General features: G+C 40.3%; 1 protein-coding gene across 17 annotated transcripts in view; it reads left to right on the forward strand.

Moving 5' to 3' along the window:
• The first annotated feature begins 2,888 nt into the window (after window positions 1–2,888).
• PCBP3 (poly(rC) binding protein 3) overlaps window positions 2,889–18,518 on the forward strand; it is a 42,122-nt gene continuing 26,492 nt past the window's right edge. For 16 of the 17 annotated variants that reach the window (XM_075283808.1, XM_075283813.1, XM_075283810.1 and 13 more), the window contains exons 1-2: window positions 2,908–3,023; window positions 4,794–4,887. The gene's annotated coding sequence lies outside the window, so the exon portion shown is untranslated. Of the gene's footprint in view, window positions 3,024–4,793; window positions 4,888–18,518 lie in introns of all 17 variants that reach the window. The other variant, XM_075283809.1, reaches the window with a different exon arrangement.

Genomic DNA, 18,518 nt, shown 5'->3' on the forward strand with positions numbered 1-18,518 from the left:
AAAAAATGCAAGCTGTTATACCTAAAGAAGGTTTTTGCATTTCTATGCTGTCCCCAGCACTTTTATGAAAGTAGGTAGAGCTTAGCTACCATGGGCATAGCCTCGCATGACCCAATACATTTATTACAATTGTTAGAAACAAGTGTAAATTATGGCTTAAATCTACGCCTACAAATTGGTTTCTAGCAGGGCTGGAGATGTCTAGAGACATGTAACAGAGACATGAATCAGGCGTAAAGTGCTCCAGCACAGGGAATGAAGGCTGGCATATATCACTCCAGTCTTGATGAATTCCCACCAAGTGTCCCTGTATTATGCACAGTGTCACTTTAGACCCTGAATTAGGTATAGCTAAGGCTATAATATTTCTCTTACGTGGTCCTTATGCATTAAGTTATCTGTGTATTTACCTGCTTTTGTTTCTCTGGTGCAAACAAAATTGAGGGAAAGAAAGAAAAATCAGATCCACAACCTCTGTTCATGATTGTAATGTTAGTTATGTTGCCTAGATATCCAGGCGTACATATATCATCTATAGAATAACATTTGTATGATGGCTCATCATATCCAGTGTCATATCTGATGTGAATATCCAGCGCTAGCTATCATTTAATGTCCTGCAATTTCTGCAGACAAGACATAAGCAGGTCAACTAGTGAACAGGTCACAATCTACAGAGCCAGACATCATCTACCCCCATGTAAGCTCCCTCTCTTCCCCCCTCCGCCCCCTCCTTCCCATCTGTCTCCCTACTGTCATATCGGTTTTTAACTCCTACTTGTTCTGTCACATAGAGCTGGGCACATGACCAATTTCAGCTATGATAAAAATTATGTTGCTGGTTTATGCAATGGATTTCAGTGCTGTATCATGTCTATACTGTATATATAATGTTGGACTATATTGAAACCTTCCCAGTAAAACGTTACAACATTAAACCATCCACTGTAGTATTTTAACATTTCTCCAAAGAGTATATATTTTGGCCCAAATCAAAATATCGTCCCAATATTTCTTTCACAAATAATAAAGAGGACCTGTCACCCCTCCTGAGACAAACATTTTAGGAAATACTTGTATTACCAATGAAAAAAATAAATCTTGAACATCTTTTCTTAGGCTAAGATCACACAAAGGAACTTGAAGAGGAATTTGAGGTAGTCTTCCTAAAATTCCTTTCCAAAAAATGGGCCTATAGAAACTGTGATGGAAAGCTGACGTGAAGTCAAGCTTTGACTTTCTATCAGGTTTGCACTCTGATTCGCCTTTAATACAATGGATTAATCAGGTGTGAACCTCAAACTGTGATAATTCAGGCGCAGGGAAGGAATTGAGAAGAATGAAAATTAAAAAAGACATGTCCGTCACTGCCTTTCAGTGAAAGCAAAAAGATGCAAATTTCAAGAGGAATTGAGACCTCATTTTGAGGTGGAATCCACCTCAAAATAAGATCCAAATTCCTCTGTGTGAACTTATCCTATTTCTGTAGTGTTGTTGAATGGTGTCACCATTCTTCTTGTCAAGGGATGTGTCCTCGTACAGTCAAGACACTCTTACCACTGATTGGACAATGTCAGCCTGTGTAGGGTAACCCCCCCCAACTGGTAACACCCACTTGTCAACTTAGTCATGAATTTGTAATAGGAATAACAGAGGAACTAAACAACACAGAGTTATGTAATAAAAGGTTCCAGACGTAGTATGGGAAAAAATATAGATATTTCCTTAGACTTGTCCGGAGAAGTTTTCTTGAAGTCATATTTACTCCATATATACTATCACGCTAACAGGAAAGCTGTGCCAGTGATAGGTATTTTCATTAGTTCATTCAGATCTAAGGGCCCCTTCACACGGCGTAAGCGCGCGGCTCATTCCGAGCTGTACACGCAAGCGCTTCTAAACACTTCACATCCACTTCAATGGGAGCGCGCGTAAAGCCAGCTTTACGAGCGCTCCCATTGAAGTGAATGGGAAGTGTTTAGAAGCGCTCGCGTGTACGGCTTGGAATGAGCCGAGCGCTTACGCCGTGTGAAGCGGCCCTAATTATAAACCCATCCAAAGCAAAATACAGTGAGCAGAAAACTTTTACATTAAGTTCACTCTTGCAGCGTTCAATCTAAACTGAAAAACAGAAAAAAATTGGACAGCAATGTACCCCAAGTGACCCCATTGACTGTGGTAGAGTTTGTTGAGTGTCCATTATTTTTTGACAGACATCACTAGATGAAAAAGCTGGATTTTTGCATCCGGGATTTCGACCAGACCCTGAGTTACAGAATCCAAACGGAGACTCTGATGCAGATGTGAATGTAGCCTAACGGTAATACAGTTACATTGCAGTCTTTTTCTATGATAGCTAAAGTTACGCAAATGTTTGATACAGCGCCTACAGGTTATATTACAACTCCTTTATCTGAACTCTGAGGAATCTTTTTAGTCTTATTAATTTCCAATTATAATGTATGATCTGTATTTCTTGCACTTGTAACGTTTAATGTTCTCTGTACCAGGCCACAGAATACTCCAAATGTATTATAGATGCCTATTCTTGTCTGGGCACTACGGCCATGTCCTATTCAGCTCACATTCTTATCCCCCAGCATGGTGTTTTAATTGATGCCCACTTATTGCAGTCTAATTGTTGGTATATAATGAAAAGATAATGACTGGGAGCATTGTCATGCAGTGCTATAAGTAATACATTGTTACCCATCCATTGCCGCCGCTTCATTAGCAGCTGAAGGTTAACTAGAAGGTGCAACATTGATTTGGGATGGAGGCAGCATTGTTTCCTGCCCGGAGGATGAGAATCCTACGACATGTGTTTGGATTCCCACTCTTCTCTCCTCGCTCCCCTTCACGCCCTTCTGAAGGGATTAATACAACAACATCAGGGTCACCTCCCTCTTATAGACCCGACCTTGCTGAGGGACATGGCCGAGGTTACTTATAGGATGACAATACGATAGGTCTTCTTCAGCCTCGGATGTCACCCACCCTGGTTACAGATCAAACAGAACTTGGTAAGTCAATCTAATGGGTTGCTTGGTTATAATGTGTCCATATATGGCTACATATCTATCTATCTATCTATTATCTATCTATCTATCTATCTATCTATCTATCTATCTATCTATCTATCTATCTTTCCATCTTTCTATCTATCTATCTATCTATCTATCTATCTATCTATCTATCTATCTATCTATCTATCTATCTATCTATCTTCATATACAAAGAAAAAAGTGTTTTTTAAACTTTTGAGGTCAACAAATTGAATTAAAAAAAACTCTGTATTTACTGCAATTAACATTGTTTATTAATACAAAATAATTTAATACATAATTTTGAAAAGCTATTTTTTTTTTTTTTTTTTAAAAAGCCAAAAATAAATGCATAGATTCCATAAAATTTGTGTACAACTAGGAGGTGTCTGTTTTCTAAAAAAAAATTGTTGGCCTACAATCACAAGTACAATGTATTTTTTTTATTTATTTACTAAAAATCAAAAAATAAAGTAAAATATCTGACATTACTTTTGTTGGAGAACCTTCTTTTCTTGTGCCAGAACCTTGTGTATTAATATTTATAGAAGAGCATCAAAAGCAGTTGAGAATATTTGGCATGGTTTGAAGAGTTGGCCACGAGGTGGACACACTTTATAACAAAATATTACTAAGATAATACGGCCAAATAAGTATTTTTGGTGTTTTTGACTCAGTTACAGGCAGTGGATCTACAGCCTGGAGATATTTAGAAGTCACGAGATGCCTGACTACAAGGAATCGTGTAGTCAGGCCCAGCGAATAGCCATGAAACACCGAGCAGATGTCACTTTACTGTATTGTTGCGAGAAATATTAAAATTACGGAAGATTCAGTTTCTGGCTTTTGTACATAGATTATGACATTTATGTATTACATGTGCATTACTGCAGTGCGGTAACAGTTGCTGTGGGTATGGGGGGAGGGGATGACAACAGAGTGGTTTTAATCTGGAGGTTTTAATCCTGATTTCTATCCATCACTAAAACTGAACACATTTGATATGAAAGCCAGACTGGCGGTTAACCCTTTGCCTCCTGCGGTCTTATATGTGCTGTGTCATGAATGACCTTGATCTGTCATAGCATTTTGGCAGACAGTATTAATCGATACCCGCTAGAAGATCTGTTTCATCGTTCATGTATGATACGTGTATATGTAATAATTTATATGTAGGGTATGCAGAATTTCCATCAGCATAGATAACCTCAGAAGATTAAAGGGTATTAGACCCCTCCTTTCTCTTTAGTACCCATGAGGATGTGCCAGAAGAATTTATGTGCATCAGATCACCCGCAGTGCCAGGCTGAGATTTGTTAGTCCCCAAAAATGTAAGTGCCAGTTAACCACAGCCATTAAGCTGCACCGTAAATACAGCATTGGCCATTACTATTATCTATATTGGCTGAGAATATAGAATTTGTCCGAAATCATTACACTCCCCTCGTGCCAAAGACCCCTTTCATGGACTCTGCCGCCTGTGGCACTTGCCCCATATATGCCTGAATGGAGTCCAGTCATAGCAATCAGAGGCAGCTGTAGGAAATATTGTGCGAGCACCTACAGCGGTGAATCCCATTTACAGAAAATAAGGGTTTTGGGAAGAAAATAGGTCACATGCGCAACGCTGCTGGTCATGTGGCTTCCTCGTAGGGCCAATAAGGTTTTTTCGTGTTAAGAGCTCGGAACAAAACCTCTATTGGAATTTACTTTTTTTTTTTTCTCTTGGCATTTCTGATTTTCTCCAAGCGGTGAAAGGACTGCATCCCCATCATTCAACCCCCTGCCAAAGGAATCCGTAAAATATCGATCGGCCAAGATCCACCAACGTGTAGTCAGTACGGTAAGTGGGCTGAAGGTGGATTTTGTTCATGGTCATAGTCATCGATAGAAAAATGGAACAAATAGAATGGAATATAATGGATGGGATGTACATTGACGTTGGGATTTTAGATGGTTTATGGAAATCTCAATAGATTGTAAGGTAATGTGCTTGACTTACCCTGCTGCCTGGCTAATATGCATGAAATATTGTATTTGCATTCATTTTTCTTTACGTGTATTTATCATTATATTCAATACTGCTTTTACTACCTAAAATATTAATGTATTTCATTCAACAATTAGGAGTGATTTCGTTCAATTAAGTACATTATAATTAAGTATATGGAAAAATGTTCTCTTTAATAATGCAAAATTTTTCGATATAGTCCATATCTGGTGGAAAACCCAATGATATCATATCTCTCAGCCCCTAGGCATCCATTTTGTGAGACAAATCCAGTGCGCATTTTTTCCCTTTTCCTCCATCTCACAAGTGAGATCATAACCAAACTATTATTATATCACCTTTACTTATATACTCGACTCACGAAAGCTCTAGGATTCTTATAATGGTGTCAGCGTCATCATATGCATGTGTGGGATCTATAGATGACGTTTTGTTCCAGGCTAATCCATAATAATTCCATACCTTTACATTTGATCTGATGGATGTCCTTAGCATGTTCCACATTTTTTTGCGTGTATTATTATATAGTTATTTTTAGTAAGTGTTTAATTGAAGGCTATGTTGTATCCCTACCATTATATACCCCTCCTGTGGGATTCAGCCATGATATATTTAGTACTTGAATATACAGTAAATGGCTCCATGATTATATTGTATATAATAAGTATTCCTATCGGTCTGCTAGTGCAATGATAGACAAAAGATTGGATACATTTGTTTTACACTATATATACATGACATGCCGGTGAAGGAATTCCAAATACAGTGTCAATATGTTGATATTAATATTGTATTTTCTTATATAACATTAAGCTGAGAAAATTCTTGAAACTATTGAGCAAAATGACAGACATTTATTTAAGCAGATCTAATATTGAGGCTTAATATTTGCTATGTATATGATTGCAAAGACAAGTGGATTGAGGTCAGTGGATGACAGCGGATCTAATGTAGAATCTATGGCTGCATCACATAAAGGATCCATGATGTTGTGTGCTGACATTACCTCAATATCCATCAAAGGGGGGGGGGGGACTCTTCTTTCAGTTCATATGAATTAAATGAATATATCATACAACTGCTATCTAAAAAGAAGTCGATCTGACGATCACCATGGCTCCAGGTTCTCTAACCATTAGCAACCAGTAGTCATTTCCGGAAGAAACTGGAGTCACACATTTCATTGCAGTGACGGCTGCTGGGAATAAAGTATTGTAGGAATAGATGACTATCATAATGAACATGCCATGTCCATCAGGATCTCCTCTTTAAGAGTACCTCTCTGGTCCAACAGAACAGGATCCCATCTTTCTGAGTGCCTCTGTGATCCAACAGCATGGGATCTCCTCTTACCATGCCTCTATGGTCCACCAAAAAAATGATTCTGCCCTACTGAGTGCCTCTCTGATCCACCAGAATGGGTTTTCCTCTTACAGAGTGCCTCTGTGGTCCACCAGAATAGGATCCCTGTTACTGAGTGCCTCTCTGGTCGACCAAAATTTTATCTTCTCTTAATGAGTGCCTCCCTGTTCCACCTGAATGGGATCTCCTCTTACTGAGTGTCTCTCTGGTCAACCAGAATGGGATCTCCTCTTATTGAGAGCCAATGTGGTTCACCAAAATGGGATCTCCTCTTACTGTCTCTCTGGTCAACCAGAATGGGATCTCCTCTTATTGAGAGCCAATGTGGTTCACCACAATAGGATCTCCTCTTACTGAGTGCCTGTCTGGTCCACCCAAATGGAATCTCCTCTTACTGAGTGTCTCTGTGGTCAACCAGAATGGAATCTTCTCTTACTGAGTGTCTCTCTGGTCATCCAGAATAGGATCTCCTCTTACTGAGTGCCACTGTGGTTCATCACAATGGGATCTCCTCTTACTGACTGCCTGTCTGGTCTGCCCAAATGGAAGCTCCTCTTACCGAGTGTCTCTGTGGTCCACTGGAATAGGACCTTCTATTACTGAGTGCCTCTCTGGTCAACCAGAATGGATCTCCTCTAATTGAGTGCCTCTCTAGTCCACTACAATGGGATCTTTTCTTACTGAGTGCCTGTCTGGTCCACCACAATGGGATCTCCTCTTACTGAGTGCCACTGTGTTTCACCACAATGGGATCTCCTCTTACTAAGTTCTGAAACATAGAGAGAGGTCTTGATTTGGGGATCCATCTATAGACAGGAGTTCTTGTTGTGTGAGACAGTTTTAATACCACATTTATGGTGTAGCTGTAGATATCATTTCATTCAAATAAAAATGTATATATAAATTCAAAGGTGACAGATAACATGCATAACTAGTATTATTACATTGTTATTCTATGACTGCAAGTTCTGTACCCTACAGCATGATGGCAGTTGTTCTGGAGAGTCACATGAGGACAAGCGCACACAATACTAAAGCAATGGTAAATCATCCCACCAGACCATATATATGGAGAAGACATAGTTATTGGCGGTACAAAGGTAGCTACTGTGCCCTGTAGCAATAGAGGGGCCAAAGTCCTCTCTACAGTATAAGAAATCCCCAGAATTTAGATGGTATATGGGGCCCCCAATGCAAAATATGCAATGGGGGGCTTCAGGTTATGCATTTGATACATAGCCACATGTTACATGTCCCCGTGGTACAGATCAGCAATATGATACCCATAGATATCTATAGGCTTGTATTGTTTCTTTATGTATCACTTTACACTTAGGCACACAAATATATTTTCCTACAGATTCAATATTAAAGGGTTTGCCAAATAAAAAAAATGTCCCCAAGCAGGAAATGGTTATAAAATAAAGAAATACCCTATACTCACTCATCATTTAAAGGGGCTCTATCAGCAAAATCATGCTGATAGAGCCCCACATATGCGTGAATAGCCGTTAAAAAGGCTATTCAGGCACTGTAAATGTTATATTAAACTACCCCCCCTCCCGTTTTAAAATAAAACCCTAAAACAGAATGTGATAAACCTACCCATCGTGCACAGTGGGCGGGCATTCAGGGTCCGCCGTCTTCCTCAACAACGCCTCCTCTTCCTGCGATGTCCTCGGGTCCGGTCTTCCTCCGGTGCTCGCGAACTGACATTGCTAAAAAAAAAATGGGCTGGGCGCATGCGCAGTAGCATGCTGCTTCTACTACGGCTACTGCGCATGCGCCCAGGCCACTTTTTTTTTATACCAATGTCAGTTATTGTTGGACAACCCCTTTAATATAGCAGATTTTTCATTGTACTTCATATTCTCTCATCCATTCAGTGTGTTCATATTTGTCAGTGCGTTTTTACATAATAAAGAAACAATTTAGAAAAAACTAATGATATTCATACATGTATGGGGGACATTCTATAGGCTATTGCACAACATCTGCCCTTTGGTTGGAGAGTTGAGACACCTCCATTCACTTTAGATTTTTGGCCAGACCCTGTATAGTATAACTCATTTAGTAATTATGATCACCTTAGCACTATTCCATTCTAAAACAACTGTTATCATTGGATTCTTGAGAGTCGTAAAGTAATCGGAGAAACCTGGAGTGAATTGGAGTAACTTGTCATCTGATCAGAATCAGGGTTGTAGCAATAGGGTGTGCATTGGTAGCAGTCCCTACCTTGATCCTGACCCTGAAGGGGACCCATAACACATAAAATATACCACTGTTTTAGGTGGCCAAGGCTAAAGAGGAGCCCTATTACAGATTTTGCAGCGGGGCTTTGATCAGATGTTTCACTTTTTCACAGAGATGAACAAACAGAAAAATTTATACACAAATGGTTTTGGTTTGGTAGACATGAAATATTGCTTTATATGCTTATCTTTTGCAAGGCCAACTTGTTACTATTTTGGGTGATAATGAATAGAGATGAGCGAGTACTGTTCGGATCAGCCGATCCGAACAGCACGCTCCATAGAAATGAATGGATGCACCTGGTACTTCCGCTTTGACGGCGGCTGGCCGCTCAATCCCCTGCGTGCCGGCTACGTCCATTCATTTCTATGCGAGCGTGCTGTTCGGATCGGCTGATCCGAACAGTACTCGCTCATCTCTAATAATGAAGACTAAACAGGTTCTAAGATCTGTATAATCTACTGGTACAAAATGTAATCCCTGGAGCTGCAGTATAGGAATACACTCTTCCTCCCAAATACACCCCCAGCAGCAAGATATATGTACCTGAAACTTTATTAAATATACCGCCATCACAGTTTTATTATAAGATGTCAGAGAAGGGATGATTATATAGGGTGAAATTAAAATATACAGTATTACAATGGTTTGATGCTTCATTTTCTTAGCAACAGCTCCAAAATCATTTGCCTTCACTGCTAACTAGAGGACATCCAATGTCGGTGGGCAGAGGGCAAAGGTCACCATCGGATCTATTTACCTGGGGGAGCCATAGGCATGTTAACTGGATCTTTTTTCCCCCAAGAGTAGATTTTGGGGGAAAGTCAGGCTGCACCCTTTTGATTGTAAGTAAATCCTGTCAGCGTTGGCATGAGTCATTGATGATGTATGTCTGGGTTAGGTAAGCTAAGTAAGTTAGTTATGACATGTGAAGGCGGCACTTACAAAATATTTTGCCTTGGGGCTTCCTCCAATCTTGATCCATCCCTGACATTGCACAACTAAAGGCTGATTATTTGCAGTTGAATATTAAAAGTTATAAAAGCAATTATGTATAAGAAAATGCCTCCTTAAAGGGGTTCTCTAGCAATCAAAAAAAACATAATGGTTTTATAGGGCTGTGAAAAGAAACTAAACTGACCATTACTGATGTCTATATGGATCAGTTTCTAGTGCTAGTCTCTATTGCTGAGGTCACCAAGCTCACTCAGCATCCATTTATAGACATTTCCTATTTTTCAAGAGACCCCAGGAAGTAGAGCCCAGGAGAGACCCAGGCGGTGTCCAAACATGACCAGCGCTTGGAGTAGGGACAATAGATATCCTTTCTTATCTTTTATGGCCACCATTCTGGGCTCTAGGAAGTCATTTTGATAGATTATTTTCTTGGGCTCAAAGCACTTTACACTACTGTATATAAAACCATTGCACATGTACTGGGTGTATTAGGCATATATAGGCTAGGTTAAATCAATTGTCACATACATAAGGCCGTGTGAACCAATAGGATCAAAGTAAAAATTAAGAATACTTGTTTTAAATATTGATGGAGTTGGATCTGGAGGCAAAATTCTTTGGAAGATTAGTCTATGCCTTATGGGTTCCCTCCATTTTTCTGAATTAATACTGGGAAATTTTCTAAAGTTTTGCCAACCTTGATTGAACTTGATGGGGAATTTACGCCAATCTTAACCAAATCCCTGCGGCTCAGGCCTTTTGGTAATTGAGGTGCATTCTTGCCAGAATTGAAACATATGCCCATCAGGAACTGGCGTAGATTTCACATATAACTCACCCAAAACTTCTGGCGTTAGTTGTCTTTACGTTGTTCGACAGAGACGTCTCTACCTCTGGCTCTGCCCACTTAAGTAAAAGTGTGCAAAAGGAACAGCGTGACACATCCTTGGCTCAAGGAAGTGACGTGCGCCAAAGATGTCCCCCATTTACACCCCACAGTGTGTGTCTATCATTTTCCACTGTTGAAACAATAATTATTAATGTGCCACCAGTTATGGCCACGTTTCCCACCAGTGGTGTAACTAAAGTCTTGTGGGCCCCGGTGCAATCTTTTTTTCAGGGCCCCTACTCTCTACAGCGAATTCTTAATAGTGATGGTTACAGCTGCTAAGGAGTTTAATCACCCTTAGTATGGTTTGGGTAATCTATGGGTCTTCTTGGCTTATGGGGCAGATGGAAACTGCAATCTCAACACTGACACATTATTCACTTTATGTATAATAGTTTTACTATACACGTTATTACTCTGACTTTGTGCATTTTTAAGTTTTTGCATGTAGAACTAATGTTAATGTGAAAACAAGTCAGTTCAGGTCATGGTATAATCTTAAATCCTCTGGCTGTGTTAGCAAACCCATTATCATTATACAGTATAATATAGATCTGGTTCATTGCATCCTGGTATAAAGCCAAGAATATTTGATTCAGTTCTGATATGTATTTGTGTGTGTTTTATGCTTGTTATACTTATCGAGTCAAACCTTAAAGAGGACCCTTCATGGTTTGGGGCACATGCAGTTCTATATACTGCTGGAAAGCCGACAGTGCGCTGAATTCAGTGCACTGTCGGCTTTCCCGATCTGTGCCCTGGGTAAAGAGCTATTGGTCCCGGTACCGTAGCTCTTTACAGTCAGAAGGGCGTCCCTGCAGTCAGTCAGGTACGTCCTTCTTCAAAGCAGAGCCTATCGCACTGTACAGTGTGAGCGGGGGGGGGAACGCCCCCTCCCTCTGCTCACAGTGCTCGTCCATAGACGAGTATTATCAGGAGGGGAGAGGGTGTTCCTCCCCGCTCACACTGTACAGCGCGATAGGCTCTGCTTTGAAGAAGGACGTACCTGACTGACTGTCAGGAACGCCCTTCTAACTGTAAAGAGCTACGGTACCGGGACCAAAATCTCTTTACCCAGGGCACAGATCGGGAAAGCTGACAGTGCGCTGAATTCAGCGCACTGTCGGCTTTCCAGCAGTATATAGAACTGCCTGTGCCCCAAACCATGAAAGGTCCTCTTTAAATGAATTGTACTTATATTTGCTGATAATATGTACATAATAATACGCACATTAAAATCTAATTTCACATCCTATTTTAGGTAAATCCACATAAGATGTTGTCTATAGCAAAGAATTAGCTTTTTCTCTTCTCTGTTTCTGACTCAAATAAACTACTTCCTGTCAGCCATCTTGGCTGTCATGCTGAGTATGTTTATCACATGGTCACCTAAAAGTCTGTAAATTCCTCATACTTTATCCTTTACTCGTTCCTAGTCATTTCTATTTTCATCCTTGTCACTTTGACCTGCCCGATTAAATGTATGCCAAGACGCACAGAGTATCCTAAATTTTTAGCAACAAACCCAATAAATTTTGGCATGTCCCGATTGAAAAGGGGTAAGGGTTACAGAAACTGTTCCTAAAGCACAAACCCCAACCAAGATATGCATTCCAATATGGTTTGGGGCAGATTTGTGGAATTGTCCTGTAGGACGGGAATTAACGCCCCTATTCCTGGAACTTATCACTCCAACACAAAGATAGGATATGTTTGTATTTGTTTTATTTTGTGAACAAACACAAAGAGAGGATTTTATTAAGGACCACAACTGGCCAGAATTACTAAGACGCTTTGGACTTTTAGCAATTCTTGTGCGTGTAGGTATGACTCAAATCTACGCCAGTCAGGACCCATGAGGACCCTCATTCTGGAGATGGGTGCGGGTTCTTACATATCATAATGGCATGGTGGTATCATGAACTTTGGTTGGCCCTTCAGTAAAGAGTAGATTAAGGGGAGAGATGGCCATGCTTGTATACGACAAGGCCATTTCAGAAACTCAGAAAAACTACAATACAGAGAGACACCTCATTTCTGTTGTGTGAACAAGGGTGAAGGAAAACCCGATCCTTCCAATAGGTGGGACCCCTGGAAGTGGAATTAGCGCCAACGTACATTTTTGGCATAGCCGCTGGATACATCATACATGTCATAGACAGGAATATTCCTCTTACTATTTTAGGAACAAACCATTTTACTTGGTTCAGGTCCAGACACAGATATTGTATTTTTTTTTGTAAATGCAGGACTATAATATATTTTTCCTTTGATTTATTCAAATATTTTTTGTGATAAATAGGATTTAATTTTTATGTTGTCTTTATTTTTTCATGCTTTTATTTGTGTTAATATACAAGCAAATGTCATCAAAAAGGAGGGGACATGTGTTTTAAATAGTTTTCCCTATCCGTTACAGTTATTTTTTTGATGTAGGCTGTAGGGCTAGAACCTGTGACATGGCTGTGATAGTGGTATTTTTTTTTTTTTTTTTTTTTAGATTGGAGCGCCATCATTGAGTGTTGTGCAGCGATTGGGAAGGGAGGTACAATAATAAACCGTCCCTGCATTTTCTATAAAAGGTCTGGCTGTAGTATCACCCATCCCCCTACTTCTTCGGTTGCACACTTTCATGCAGCTGCTTAATAGAGATGAGCGAGTACTGTTCGGATCAGCCGATCCGAACAGCACGCTCACATAGAAATGAATGGACGTAGCCGGCACGCGGGGGGTTAAGCGGCCGGCCACCGTCAAAGCGGAAGTACCAGGTGCATCCATTCATTTCTATAGAGCGTGCTGTTCGGATCGGCTGATCCGAACAGTACTCGCTCATATCTACTGCTTAACACTGCAAGAACGTATATTTACATCCTAGTATGAACAGGGAACCACCTCAATTTTTAAAGCCAATGGGTTGTCTGGAAGCAGTTCAAGAAGACCTATTACCAATATGTCATATGATAGGTACTGTCACCTTCAACAAAATCCATTCAGCCATTCCAAAGATATAAGCCCTATTAATGTTGATGAAAATGAGGGTATACTAGTCAATTGGGCGGTAAGACTGGGGTTTCTCTGGTTACAGGGTCTGTGTGCTATATATCAGGCAGTCGACTAGTATAGTCTAATTTGCATCAACAATACAAGGGCTTATAGCTTTGGAATGGCTGAACTGATCTGAATAAACAAAACACAAAAATGTTGAGGATGACAGATGATGTATGTCATTGGCTTGTCAGACCTGGTGACAGGTCCTCTTTACTCTATGTGTATTCTGTATGCTCCTAGGTTCCCCCTAGTGGTGACTAAGGAGATAAAATGTATAATTTAATTCCATTTTTTACAGACCAGCCAGATAAAACTTTGACCTATAATATAAATGAATGCTACATTTGTATGTACTGTATGTCTGTCAGAGTTATATCAAAATGATGATCTGAAGCTGAGTGAAGCCACAAGACTTTGTAATAAGCAAATATTTGGCGTCAGTTCATGGCTGGTTTTACATTCAGTTGAAGAGATAAGGAGATGCCATACTGTGTGACTGTCATCTTAATGCACTAATTGAACCCAATGGGATCCTGCCATGCAGCCCAAGGCACAACTAGATAATTCTGTGAGTGTTGGCTGCAAACATGTTGCGAGATCCCATCAGTAAACAGACGGGCCATGGGACCAGACTGACGTATAAACAGACTGCTTTAGGATTTCACTTGGAGAGTCTCTGTAGGATTTAGAATTTATATTTTTCTGTAGTTCCAGTTAACATACAATACATGTAATAAAACTTTCCAGATCTTACTGAAATAAGCAACATATAATAAAAACTCCCAAGTCTGTAATATACATTTTGTCCTAGTCCCAGTTAATAAAGATTTTCTTGTCCTGTACACAGGAGCATAATTGACAATTGTACTGATTGTTCAGGCCCCCGAGGGGCCATTTCTGTACATGTTCCATTAAGGTAACTGAAAATGGTTAATGTGATTTGTCATACTGAGAACAGCAGAGGAAGAGTGATTTCTCTGCAAAGTCTATGCTGCAGAAGACTATACAAATAAATGGCTGTTTTTCATACTGGCAAACAGCACTTTTTTTCACTCAACCCCCCCCCAAAAAACCTTAGCACAGTATGCATAGGCTCAACAAGATAGTTACATTATCTCCAGCCTACCGTTAGTCATAAAGTTTTCTTATATCTGTTACTGGCAGGGTTCTAAATCCAGCATTCTATAGAATGTCTAGGCATTGTATATAATGCCTAAAAACTAGCCGGCAATGTATGAAAAGATTCATATTTCGCACATTTCCTAGACATTCTATAGAATGCCAAATGAGAAACCAACAAAGTATGAAATACATCTCCGATTCGTTTTGAATATCACGTGGCAAGGCACGTTACTTTTAACCCACGATATGGTCGCCTCAGGCTTAGAATTTGTCAGTTGCGCTTTGTTCGGGAGTCTCCATGAAAACGGAGGAGCAACAGGAACTGTGACTATCACCTATTGTTAATGGTGTGTTATGGTTTTGAGTTATCTATATGAGGTGTTAACTTTCATTGTAATCCTGTCTGTGATAATAATGAAATGACTGGTTAGAAGTGATCTCCACAAAACAGGAAGCATTTGCTTCTTATTCCGAATTGTGTAAGAGTAGGATCTACCAAAGGGACATCAGCAACCTGCCATTTACCAGTAAAGAGAAAAGTACAAAGATTATTGTGGTGCTTGAAGTCTTACAAATATAAGCTATATTATCTACTCACTTATATTACAGGTTCAGTATTCTACAGACTCCACCATTCTTCTCTTACTCTGCCCGGAGACTATGGGTATAACACAAAGGCCACAAAACAATAGCACATCACTTTACATCTAGATCCAGACTCTTATGTTACCTCTTGGATTAACAACTATATATTTTATTATAGATTTTAAGGGCAAAATATTTTAATGAAATATTCACAAAATAAAAGCCCAACATGTCGGCATTAACATACGGATTGCATGATGTGTCTGATCAGTTTCGCCATTCTGGCTTCCTCAGGGGTTGTCCTTGTTTCTCTTGTAAATGATGAGGTCAAGCATAAGAGCAGTACCTTCATGTATCTAAATCTGACTACTCACACTGACACATAGCTGCTTGTACTTCAAAGTAAAGTCACCTCACCATTTCTAGTCTGGGACATTGGGGTGGGGTGGGGGTGGTTGGAGAGAAAGACGATTTACAGGTAGTCCTCGACTTACGACGTTGATCCGTTCTTACACGGCGTTGTAAACCAAATTTCGACGTAAGTTAGAAACATACCATATGACGCCGCGTAGGAATGGATCAACGTGATTTAGTGTGCAGCGGCTCGGAACCGACGAAGACTGTACCATATACAGTACAGTACAGTACAATCTTCCTTGGTTCCGAGCCGCTGCACACTAAATCACGTACTGTACAGGGAGAGCAGGCAGCTTGCATTTATGCGGGAGCTGACTTTTTCTCATAGGAATGCATTGGCCAGCGTTGATTGGCCAGTGTACAGCATTCGGCCAATCAACGCTGGCCAGGAGGCGGAGTCTAATATCGGACCACAATGGAGACTGCTGTGGCCCGATCTTAGACTCCGCCACCTCACAGATGAGCCTCCGGCAGAACCAGCGTTGATTGGCCGAATGCTGTACACTGGCCAATCAACGCTGGTCAATTCATTCCTATGAGAAAAAGTAAGCTCCCTTGTAACAGCAAGCTGCCAGCTCTCCCGACTAGCAAGGACGAGCCTGCTGCAGAACCAGCATTGATTTGCTGCAGGCTCATCCTTGCTAGTCAGGAGAGCTGGCAGCTTTCTGTTACGAGGGAGCTTTACTTTTTAGCTCATCTCTAGTCGTAACAACGAAACATCGTAACCTGAGACTATCGTAACCCGAGGACTACCTGTACTATGCTGGCTGTGCCATCTAAGCTTAGACTATTTTTTAGACAAGGTGGGTAATGAATAATGATATGGGTGAGTCTTAATATGAATCAACGTGTACCTTAAACGTGTCAAAATTCTGATATAAATCTGTCTCTAAGTAAGCTAATAAGTAGCATAAACCATGACTAGACAGTGTAGAGATACAACAGTTTTGCTAAAACCCCATCCACTACACAGTGACTGTAAAATGCCACATGTTTTTTTTTTCTGCGGCAGACAAATTGCAATGTTTATGCCATGTGGGGCCCCGTCCTAACGGTAACAGAGTAACAGATACAGACGGAGCCCCCTCCATCTATGTTCCTTCCCATTGACTCTAATGTAAACAATATTAAACAGTAAGAGCTGAAAAAATGTGACAATTCCTAAAGTGAAAATTTCCACTTGGTTGGAACTTCTACTATTGTCTACCAGCCAGTGTGATGTTTCTCTTTAATACGACAAGTGGATGGGGGGGGGGGGGGGCCTTTACTCCTGGCTTTTCAATTATGTATCGTGTATGATATAATCTCCACTTTCAATGTCATATGGTGGTGCTGCTTGTAGGATCAGAGATCAGCGGAGCAGCGACACAGAGCAATTTGTTACAATGATTTATTAATAAGGTGGGAAAGTGTTCTGCATTGTGCACTGGGGATCTGAGCGGATAATTCTCGTTTTATCAAGGAATATTTTTTGACTGAAGCCCCACGTTGTCAAAGTGCAGTTTTTTCAGACACACGTGCATTTTTGAATATCGCAACATGTCAGTTATACCTGCAGAAATGCTAACGTTCCTATAAGTATAAGGGTCATTGCACACAGAGTTTTTGGGCGCGGAGTCTGACACAGAGTCCGCGCGGAAAAAAAGCCTCCCATTGACTTCAATGGGTTCCTTTTTCCGCTCCATTGAAGTCAATGGGAGGCTTTTTTTCCACGCGGATTCTGCGTCAGAATCCACGCCCCAAAACTCTGTGCGCACAGTTTTAGTGAGAGAGCGCTTTACACACTATTATATCCTACAATATAAGGCTACCACTGTATAGAATGAGGCAATAAATCAATTAACAGTTTCATCCTCTCCCTTCCCCTCTCCATAGATTTATGAGACTGAATACAGAGACGATTCTATAGCAGCCTAATAAGATATATGACAAAGATTCTTATATTCACCTGTAGTATTTATTTATGAAAAGTTATTTTATATACACTTTACAGACACTGGAAGTTCCTTTATGCTATATACTGTATATATTAGCAATTCCTCTGTAACATCTTAGTAGTAGGAGCACTCCAGTAGCTGGTGACATTAAGTTTAGGGATGCCAAGGGTATGTAGACTTCAGACTGAGTCACATCTTTTATATTAGCATAACAGCATGTTTGTATGTTTGTGATCACACGTGTTGCAGAATTTTTTGTTGCTGAGTATGCGTGCCATATACAGTCCTATGAAAAAGTTTGGGCACCCCTATTAATATTAATCATTTTTAGTTCTAAATATTTTGGTGTTTGCAGCAGCCATTTCAGTTTGATATATCTAATAACTGATGGACACAGTAATATTTCAGGATTGAAATGAGGTTTATTGTACTAACAGAAAATGTGCAATATGCATTAAACCAAAATTTGACCGGTGCAAAAGTATGGGCACCTCAACAGAAAAGTGACATTAATATTTAGTAGATCCTCCTTTTGCAAAGATAACAGCCTCTAGTCGCTTCCTGTAGCTTTTAATCAGTTCCTGGATCCTGGATAAAGGTATTTTGGACAAACAATTCAAGTTCAGTTAAGTTAGATGGTCGCCGAGCATGGACAGCCCGCTTCAAATCATCCCACAGATGTTCAATGATATTCAGGTCTGGGGACTGGGATGGCCATTCCAGAACATTGTAATTGTTCCTCTGCATGAATGCCTGAGGATTTGGAGCGGTGTTTTGGATCATTGTCTTGCTGAAATATCCATCCCCGGCGTAACTTCAACTTCGTCACTGATTCTTGAACATTATTCTCAAGAATCTGCTGATACTGAGTGGAATCCATGCGACCCTCA

The sequence above is a fragment of the Leptodactylus fuscus genome, chromosome 8, assembly GCF_031893055.1.
Source record: "Leptodactylus fuscus isolate aLepFus1 chromosome 8, aLepFus1.hap2, whole genome shotgun sequence".
NCBI lineage: Eukaryota > Metazoa > Chordata > Amphibia > Anura > Leptodactylidae > Leptodactylus > Leptodactylus fuscus.